The sequence below is a fragment of the Neopsephotus bourkii genome, unplaced genomic scaffold (assembly GCF_033783945.1).
Source record: "Neopsephotus bourkii isolate Nb327-2 ecotype Australia unplaced genomic scaffold, CSIRO-AGI_Nbou_v1 NB_1083, whole genome shotgun sequence".
Classification (NCBI taxonomy): domain Eukaryota; kingdom Metazoa; phylum Chordata; class Aves; order Psittaciformes; family Psittacidae; genus Neopsephotus; species Neopsephotus bourkii.
Genome location: NW_026901571.1, coordinates 55,946 through 67,134, shown reverse-complemented (window position 1 = coordinate 67,134; position 11,189 = coordinate 55,946).

Genomic DNA, 11,189 nt, shown 5'->3' with positions numbered 1-11,189 from the left:
CTTCTAAAGGTCAACAAGGACATATGTCAGGTCTTGCACCTGGGAAAACATAATCCAGGAGTGCACCACAGGCTGGAGAGCAGCTCTGTGAAAAGGGACCCGGGATGGAGAGGAAGCTCTACATGCATGCTCCCTGTGCTGCTGTTGCAAAGCAAGCCAACAGGGTGCTGGATTACATCAACAAGGGCGTCACCATCAGAGATGAAGATGTCATTATCCCACTCTATTCAGCACTTGTCAAGCCACACCTGGAATACCATGCTCAGTTTTGGTCCCCACTATACAAAAGGATGTGGACAGGCTGGAGAAGGTCCAGAGGAGAACCACAAAGATGATCACAGGACTGGGAAGCCTGCCAGATGAGGAAAGGCTGAGAGACCTGGGTTTGCTCAGCCTTGAGAAAAGAAGGCTAAGGGGAGAACTTATCACCATGTTCCAGTGTTTAAAGGCTGACTACAAAGAAGATGGAGATTCCCTTTTTACAAGGACTCACATGGAAAAGACGAGGAGTAATGGATACAAGTTATTCCTGGGGAGATTCCAGTTGGACACAACAAGAAAAGTTTTCACAATGGGAACAATCACCCATTGGAGTAATATCCCCAGGGAAGTGGTGGAATCCCCAGCATTGGACACTTTTAAGATTTGCTGGACAGGGTGCTGGGCCATCTTGTCTAGACCATGTTTTTGCCAAAAGAAGTTGGAGCAGATGATCCTTGAGGTCCCTTCCAATCTGGTATTCTATGATTCATACCCATGTAGGTACAGAGCTAGTTTGGGAAAATTTCTCCCATCTGGCTCATGACACTGCTCCAAGTAAAGCAATGGGGGAGAAATAACTGAACTTAGAGGACATCGTTTCAGATGGGATAAGCCAATATATCATTTTGCTGTTGAAGAAGGGTAGGGCAGTTTTATCATTCCCTTTTACCTTTTTCCCTGTCAGCATCACACTTGAGCTGTGTACCATATGTCAGCTCAGTCACCCTCCCCTCCCTAGTGGGAGCTGGTATCGGCTGTGAGCTTGGAAGATGTGCAGGAGAGGTAGCGAATTAAGAACACCTCATTTGAGCTGTTATGTACACGACAATTTTGGTGATGAAGCAAGAAGGACCTTAAGGATTCCCTAAGTCATAACATTAATAAATAAATCGTTTGGGAAAAAATGTGAAATAAATGCTGACCCAAGAAAATATTTCATCCATCACATATCAGCCAGACAACACAGCAGTGATGATTTCAGCCAGTTATTCGTTTATTAACCACAGTGATTCAGTACTATTTCCATTGCTGCTTGCCCACCACAAGAGATGAAACTCAGCTGTATTGTATGTGGTACTTTGGAAAATAAAAGGGGAAAGATGAGTTATCTAAATTGTTGGGAACCATCATAAGCTTTGGTTGGGGGTTGTTTTTTTGTTGTTTTTTTTTTTTTTTTCTGGTGGATGTAACTGAGAAAGAGAGGCATGTAACTGTGGATTTCAGAACATCAGCAACTTGACCTGCATCAGCTGAAGTCAGCTAATTGTGCTAGAATAAACAGATAAAAACCAACCAGAACCAGACCTCTTGGTAACAGAGGACTAGATCCTTAAATAGTTTTGGTAAGTGTAAATCCAAGTGAACCACTGCAACATTCCAATTTATGATAGCTAAAAACCTTCTAGAGCTAGAAGTCACTAAATGTCTGTTGGTCTGTTAAGACCAACTTTTCTGCTATTTAGTTTAATCCTTGTGCCATTTTGCCGTCTCTCACAAGGCAAAATTCATTACAAATTTTCTGCCTTGAATTGCTCTGATTTTTCATACTTTCACAGCGTAGGTCTGGAAACTATTAGTAGAGAAATGCTGATCACCTCAAAACTGATTTACATGGAATAGATCCTGAAAGCTGTAAAATTAGTAGGATTTTGGGAAAAGACTCAGAATAGTTTGCAGGAACTGAATGAGCAGAAGCTATGCTTTTCTGAAGCAAAATGTGAGACCTAGGTGCTGATTTCTCCTTAAACTTCTGCAAGATTTGGTATCTGAAGGCCAGTTTCCTTAAGACTCCATTCCCTTTCAGCCGCTGAAGTTCTCTGTGGGATCTAGTAGTTATTAACTTCTTTTAGAAATCTTTCTGCCACTTTAGTGTCTCTTTAAGAGAAATCCAAGTTGATTTTTTAGAAGTTATTGTTAATAACCTTAGAATGCTATGACAAATGAGGTAACTTTCATAAACTATTATATAGGGGTTTGCCTGCCTAATTTCTTATGTTTGTTTTTGGAAAGCAAAGGTGTTGGCATGCTCTGGCCTCTCCAGCTCTCAAAAAGGCTGTTCTAATCTTCCACCAAAAAAGTAAAGTCAATGATCAGGATGGGGTTTCCCTCCCCTGGCTTTCCAAGGGCTATACATGTTACTTTGAGCAAAGGACTGATGCTCTGTGCTCAGTACTCCTTTGTTAGACTCCAGGAGTTAACATCAGCAGCAAGATGTCTTTCCAGACTGAAATAAAAATGGAGAACTTGCACATGGTCACATGAATAGTTATTTCCTTAAATCAATCCATCAAACCCAGATTCCCATTCAAGATTGTAATGGAGAAATGTTTAATGTTTAGTATTTAATACTGAACCCTCTTATAAGTCCTATTGCTATAAAGCTAATTCATCCTCTGGTTTATCTCAAAGCTACACTGAGCCACTCTCTAAGTGATTCTTTTACAAGTAAATCCATCAAGTTCTGAAAAGAACTTTTCAAAGGCACAGATCTTTACAGCTGCTGACATGCTTTAAAACATGTACCTTTTCTTTAATGAGAAACACCCCAAGTATCATACAGTCTCCAGTGGAGAACAAAATCCTTTGCTATTTTCTTAGCTTTTGTGATGGCAAGGTATTTGCAAGGGAAAGCACCACTGGTGCAGCAGCCGTGATTATGGGAAGTGTATAGGAAGCAAATAAGTATATATGGCAGGGAGGGGGAAGATTTAGTGTACTGGAATAATGGAACAAAATGTGTAATTCAATGAGTCAAGTCCTTATACACTGTTGCACACTAATGCATAAGGGTCACATAGCACTCTGGCTTGCTATGGTTATAGTGCAGCTGATAGCCAGAGAGTGCTCCAAGAGGCATCATGTCTGCAGCCAATAACCCGTTCCAGGACACTGTATAGCAGTAGGATTTTTGTGCAAGCATGGATCCTGGGGAGAAGCAGTGGACTCCTTTCTCTATGATTGTCTGCTTTAACTGTCTAGTGAAATGCTGTAGAGCATGGTTTCTCATTCTCAGCTTCTGGTTTAGGTGTTCCCTCCCTGTGAAGGGAACATCAGTTACTGCAACGTTCCCAGTTGTTAGTGTTCTCAGAGAAGCAACTTCATACTAGTACCTGAATTCCTCAGAGGAATATAGACACAACCCATTTGTTTTCTCACAAAACCAGATAGAATTAGCATGCATTGTGGAGCCACAGACCCTGGAAATCATCAACACTCTGACAGTTTCTTCCAGTCATCTGCTCTGAACATAACAGTTTCTTCCAGTCATCTAATCAGAAATTAAGTGTCTACAAACTAGAGCACAGAATCTCTTAATCTCATTTTGCAGAGCAATTGTGCATCAGAACGTCAGCATTTAGACTAATATTGTCCTGAGATTTTTTCTAATCTATCCATTTCAAAATGATGACCTAGGATAAGATAATAGTAGTATCTTCCGCAGTCACCATCAGCTGAAGTACATTTCTAGTTTGTATTTCATTCTCTTATATTAGCAAAAAAAGAAATATCGTGCCTGTGTCTATCTATATAAAAATGTTACCAGCACTTGCTTGTCTGTTAAGTTACGGTGTTTTCTTCATTATAAGGCAATACTGTATTTTAACAAAACAGTAAATATCCTTAACCATGTGTATGTGTACATGCACAATTAACATACAGGTGAATATGTCTTGAAGACAAAAAAATAAAATTAATATAGTGTTTGGATTCTGTCAAAACAGCTTGATGCACTTTGGCACATCAGTGTCACTTCTTCTACAGGTACAAAACAAAATGCGTGAATAAGAAGAAAGCAGTTATGAAGAGTGTGGAGAAATTTGGTGGTGCAGTTTGAGGTGGGAACTCTTGTCTAAGAAAGTATATGTCACAGGAAGAAGCAGGAATTGAATTCTCTACAAAGTTTGTTTTAAGGAACTGAATAGTGCAGAAGAGAAGGAACAAATAACTGCTGTTTCCTTTAGCTGCCTACAGAAAACTTCCATAACTTAAAAAAAAAAACCAAAAAAAAAAAAAAACCCAAATTATTTTCACCATCATCATCAGAAAAAAAGATTTCTGTTACAGTTTCCCCTCAATAGGCCTTTGAGGCATGAAAAAGTTATACAACTGGGTCCCACGCTTTCAGAGCAACTGTTGTGAGGTCTAAATATCCTTCTTCACAAAAATGAAGATAATCTCAGAACTTGCAGGGTACTATAAATGTTTAAGTTCTAGATAGGTGTTCTTTTAAAATCTTACAGATCTGTAATTAATTCATAGTAGTATCCTATGGGTGCATTTTTCTGAACCATCCTGTGTATTTCTGCAGCTAGAGTATAATTTATTACTGGATAGACACATGTGACTGGCTTTCTCTTAAGCTAAGAGGACACCTGGCAGATGGCAGAGTTACTTAGCCCAGCAGCAGTCATAGTCTGTAACAGCTGAGGCAGGAGTGGTTTCTTAATAAAAGAAAAAGAAAAAAAATAAAAAGGGGGGAAGAGAAAAAGGTAATATGTCTTTTTTATTTTATTTTAAAGAATATGACTAGTGGTAGGAAAAAGCAGGTAGCAGAGCAGTTTAATATTCCATGGTAAAACCTCTCTATGTTATGAGTGTTATCTCTCAAACAAGTTTGTTCCAATTTTTTTGAATCCTGATGGTATCACAATAAAGTGTGCATTTTCTCCATTTTGGGTTATTGTTGCAGCAGCAAATTCATAGTGCTACATTGCTATGGCTAATTTTTCTTCATTGTACTAATGGGTGGTGACTGTTTTCTTAAGGAGTGGTTGTCACTGATAAAATTTCTGTTCAATAGCTATAGTTTGCTCTTTTGTTTGGTGCCTGTTGTCACTGCTTTCCTAAAAGAGCCTGACTCTCTTAGTAGAATAAAATCAGAGGAAGGTGTGTACTTTCAATTAAAAAAAATTAAAGAGATGCAGATGATCAGCCCAAAAGAGCTTGGCTTTTGCTTGAATGAGCTAGGGCCAGCTATGGAGCTGTTTAATGTCTTGGCTTACCCATGACTGAATAATTCTGTCCTGTCTTGACTCTTCAAATATTCTAAGTTTCAATAGGGGACTGTGAATGAAAGCAGGATATATCTGTGAATATATGTACATCCCCATGGAGAAGTTAGTGTGTGTGAGTGTGTGTGTGCATTTAAAATTTGGTTTGCTGAATTTCAGACTCATTGCCTTACCAATAGAAAGAAACTAATAGTGAAATGACACGTATTATATACACTACAGTCAATGTTCACTGTAACTGTTAAGAACTACTAAAACTACTAAAACTGTATGAAGAAACAGAGGGTCTTTTTTCCCAATGATTTTTAAGAACAAGGGAAACATCCACAGATAGGCTGCAGAGTGGACATATGGGCTAAAAAGTGGACATAGGCTTTTTGAGAAGGGACAGAAGGATTAGAGGAAAGTTAGGAATGTGAATTTGCTTTTCTACAGAAAATCCAAAACGTTCTTGTTGTGAGAAACAACACTAACGTCACACTGTCATTTACTGATGGGCCATGCTGGAGGGGAGTCTGTCTTATTAAAATACTCCCTATGGACTCAGTGAACAGAAACATTTCCTTAAGGAAATATCTGTGGAAACATGGCCAGAACATCTCTGTATCGGTCCTCATTGGGAAAATTTAACAGCTCTGTAGAGACAATTAAAATTAGGAGCCTTTTAGTGTGCTTTACATACTGTTCTAACAGTTACTAAGTACTTAAAGAAACTTTTGCAAAATGCCTACAGAAACCCGGCTTATTATTTCTCAGCAGTTTCTGTCAGGCTGAAATGCTACTGATTACAAAATGATTCCGATGTAAGATCTAGTAGTTGGATGAAATGTCCATCAAAAAATCCCTTAATACAGATATGTGAAGTGAAACCAAAAACCATGTATCAAAAAGGAAAATATTGTTATCAGATCTGTCAAAGGAATTATCCTGTTTCAGTGAAAGTCTTTTCCACTAGTTACTGTAATAAAGGATCTAAAGGATGACTCCAGGAAGAGATCAACTTGTTAACAGAACACTGTGTATTGACTGCGTTCAAAAAGTCTGTATATTCAGCAAATCTCCATTGTAACATGCCCTCTGCTATTGTAAGAATAGCAGTTCCTGTGGTGAGTATTTGACTCCAGTCTGAACTGTATCTTTTTGCACTACAAAACTTCAAAGTCATCCACTTCAGAGAAAAGAGATGGAAATGGTTTCCCTTTAACTCTGTGCTTAACTGTTTAATGAAGAGTTCTGTCTTTTAAAAGGTCAGTGAAGCTACAGCAGCAGAAAGTTAGAATAACAGGATAGAGCCAGTACTTTAAATATTTAAGAATATTTTATAAGTAAGCTTATTCTGGTGATATTACAAATATAATCCAATCTGTCCACAAATAAGACAAGCTTAAGCTTTTTATCGCTTGTGTCATTGTGAAATTTGAGCAACCTCACTGAAGAACATGATTATGTGAGACTGAATGAAACTAAATTTAAACCTGAGCTTCCAGCATCTGAAGAATTTTCCTAATAATAGAGAAGACTAATAGATGTTTGTTTGTTCCTTCATGCCCTTGCCCCTCTCTACGATAGAAAGGATTGAGAATTAGGTAAAGTTAGTTAGCTTTGGTTCAATAGTCAGCAATGGCGGGCATTTGCTGGTACTTGACCTTTGCCTTGTCACTTTCTAATAAATAATAAAGGAAACATAAGGAGGACATTTATATAGGAGCTGTAAACGGTAAGCTTGTGCTTTTTATGCATGCACTTAATGTTCTTGTTTTACAACCTTAACTCTCCCAGAAGAATTTATAACAGTTGCTAGGCACAAGCAGTTGATGTGTGCTGTTTGTGATGGTGAAGGAAATTGGCTACAATGAAATGTTCTGGCTAATAATGGGTGAAACACTAAGCTCTTTGTCAACAAACATGTCTGGAGGAAACTTGACAATTCTTTTTACAAACCCAAAGATCTAAAATTAGAGGTATGGCAGATGAATCTGTCCTTATTTATGTGGCTTTTATGCTGCACTAGGTTAAGTGAAAACTTTAAAGAAGGAGGATCAGTCTGAGAGCTGGTATTTATGTACATTTGTATATGTATGTGTACATATCACGGTATCACAGTATGTTAGAGATTGGAGAGGACCTCTCTCGACCTACTAACCACCCCCCTTCTAATACACCCCAGGATGCCATTGGCCTTCTTGGCCACAAGGGCACAGTGTTGGGTCACGGTCACCCTGTCGTCCACTAGGCCCCCCAGGTCCCTCTCCCCTACACTGCTCTCTAACAGGTCGTTCCCCAACCTGTACTGGAACCTGGGGTTGTTCCTGCCCAGATGCAGGACCCTACACTTTCCCTTGTTATATTTCATCAAGTTATTCCCCACTCAACTCTCCAGCCTGTCCAGGTCTCTCTGGATGGCAGCACAACCTTCTGGCGTGTCGGCCACTCCTCCCAGCTTAGTGTCATTGGCAAACTTGCTTATAGTACACTCAATTCTCTCATCTAAATCATTGATGAATATATTAAATAGCACTGGTCCCAGTGCCGACCCTTGAGGCACTCCACTAGATACAGGCCTCCAACTAGACTCCGCCCCATAGACTACAACTCTCTGGCTTCTCTCCTTCAGCCAGTTCACAGTCCACCTCACACCCGATTATCCAGACCACACTTCCTCAATTTAGCTGCAAGAATGCTGTGGGAGACTGTGTCAAACGCTTTGCTAAAGTCAAGGTAGACCACATCCACCGCTCTGCCATCATCCATCCACTGTGTTATTTCCTCATAAAAGGCTACGAGATTGGTCAAGCATGACTTCCCCTTGGTGAAGCCATGTTGACTGCTCCTCATAACCCTCTTATCCTTGATATGCCTTAAAATGGCACCAAGGATAAGGTGTTCCATCACTTTCCCAGGAATGGAGGTGAAGCTGACCGGTCTATAGTTACCCGTGTCCTCCTTCTTGCCCTTTTTGAAGACGGGAGTGACATTTGCTTTCCTCCAGTCCTCAGGCACCTCTCCCGTTTCCCAAGACTTGGTAAAGATGATGGAGAGCGGTCTAGCAATGACCTCCACCAGTTCCCTCAGCACTCGCGGGTGCATCCCATCTGGAGCCATGGATTTATGTTTGTCCAGATTGCTCAACTGGTCTCTAACCCATTTCTCATTGACTAAGGCAAACCACTCCGTTGACCTGTCTTAATCTGAGGTCTCAGCGGTATATGTATAGATGAACATGTTCTGATTAGTATAAGATTCCTTATTGTTCTTGGTTCTGATTGAACAAAATTTTACAGTAATGAACAATGTCATATCTTTGTCAAGAACTGCATGCAAAAGAAACAGCACCTTTGAGGTTTGGATGGCAATTCTTCAGGTTTACTTTCTTTCCAGCAAACAGGAGCTAGTTATCATAAATACACCAGTGTAACCAAATAGTGAGTACTACGCCACTTACATAGAGCAGAGGATGTAGGACATAGGACCTTGAAGTCCTAACCTCCTGGGTTGCCATACCTCTAATTTTAAATTTTTGGTTTTGTAAAAAAAATTTGTCAAGTTTGATCCAGACATGTTTGCTGGCAGAGAGCTTAGAGTTTCACCCATTATTAGCCGGAACATTTCACTGTAGCCAATTTCACTGGGGCCAGTGCAAAGCCTTAGATTCTATCTCTTTGCCATGTAAATATGTATTTTTCTATAGACTGTAAAATGTTGAATAGTGAAACAGTATCTACTGGGGATGGGGTGGGGGAAGGAACTGTTGAAATGCTCAGCTGCTATAAATCAGGATGGTTTAATTTCAGTTAACAGAGCTATGCTAATTGACCCCCACTGGCAACCGAGAACCAGTTCCTTTACTCTTGAAGATCCAAGTTAGTATGCACTTATCACTGAGAGCAAAGTTTTGAGCCAAATATATGAAGATACCTGGACTGATTTCAGTGGAGCTCTGCCAGTGTATGTCACCTAAGGGTTTGGTACAACAGTTTCAGGCAAAGTTACATTCCTTTCGAAAGATTAATTATGTTTTATATGCAGTTACTAGGTACTTCGGGGGTATGTTGGCTACATAATATAAAGCAAGTAATAAAAAGAAAAAAGCAACCTGAATTTGCAGGTGGTCCATTTTATTGGACTAAAAATAAAAGGCAAGCATTTGAGAATCACAGTGTCTTCCTTAAAAGCTAGAGAGGAGGGCAAGTTGAGGCAGCAGAAAGGAGAGCCTAGTTCTGATTCAGGCTTCATAATTACATTCAGAGACAGAGATCAAAGCAGGAGCTGAGCAGGAAAAGGCAGAGAGAAAGTCAGGTGCAGATATCACACCCTACTCTGTCACCGTCATCAGCCAAAATCTGGAAACCAGTCCAATGTGGTGAATGAATTTGTTTGTTTAAAATAATTGCCTTGACTGAAGCTCATTATTGTGGGGGCTTTTTTCTGACTGCTTTAGGTGGGAACTACTGCCAGGCTCTTTCTGGTGTTACGGATAGCCAGGGTAATTTCATCTGCCATTATTAACACAAGAAAAATCCTTGAGTCTTTATTTGGCTTCTACTCATCTTTTCTAGGAAAAGTGGTGCTAAAATAGGGGAAAGTGGACTTGAAGTCAATGAAGACTTACTTTCATCTTCCAGAGTACTCTAGTGGAAAGAGAAAACACCATCCAGAGATTTCAGCAGATTGACTCACAGTGAAGCAACAGCCTGTAGTACTTCAATGACTTTTTTTTCCTTCTTCTTTCTTTTTTGCCTTAAAACAAGGCCCTGGTCTTTTTAACCTCACTACTCCAACTTTTCACAGAGTATGAGATGAAGAGGCAGTTTTGGCAAGACAACAGTGAAATGGACAAGTCCACATACTGTCCTGAGTTCTGCTGTAACAGTTGCTTTTTTCTTTTCTAGTAGCTGGTGCAGTGCTGTGTTTTAGCTTCAGTTTGAGAACAATGAGGTAACACACAAATGTTCTAGTTGTTGCTCAGTAGCACTTGTCAAGCCAGGGGAAGAAGAGGGGAAGTGAGTGGCTGCTTGGTTCTGAGTTACTAGCTGGGCTTAAACCACAACAATACCTACAATTTTCTAATGGCTACAAAAGCTATCAAAAGCACATTCTGGTTGCAGGTACACACTCCAGACTCAAAAAGTATCAGTGCAAAGTTTGCTAATTACTCTGGTCTTTATTTTATCCTATACTGTTTGCTCCATGGGGTATCTGCCCTACTGGCTCCATCAGGTGAACATAGAATCATAGAATAGTTTGGGTTGGAAGGACCTTTAGAGATCATCTAGTTCCAACCCCCTGCCATGGGCAGGGACACCTTCAACTAGACCAGGTTGCTCAAAGTCCCGTACCACCCAGCCTTGAACATCTGCAGGAATGCGGCAGCCAAAGTTTCTGTGGGCAACCTGTGCCAGCATCTCAGCACTCTTGTAGTGAAGAATTCTTTCCTCCTGTTTCTAATCCAAACCTCCCCTGTGTTCACTCGAGCAGTTCCATGTCTCTTTTGTGCTGTGGGCCCAGAGCTGAACACAGTACTCCAAATGAAGTCTCATGAGAGCAGAGCAGAATAAAGAGGCAGGATCACCTCCTTCGACCTGCTGGTAACGCTCGTTTTGATGCAGCCCAGCCTACGGTTGGCTTTCTGGGCTGCAAGCGCACACTGAAGCTGGCTCATGTTGAGTTGCTTGTCAGCCAGCACCCCTAAGTCCTTCTCCACAGGGTTGATCTAAATCACTTCTCTGCGCAACCTGTAGCTGTGCCTGGGATTGCCCTGACACAGGTGAAGGACTTGGCTTGGTTGAATTCCATGAGGTTTGCACTGGCCATGAGGTTTGCACATGTCTACTTAAATGCACTGACTTTATGAAGGAAGATGAAATTGCAATTCTTACTTTTGTAGTTATTGGAAATACGTCAAAATCTGTTGCAACT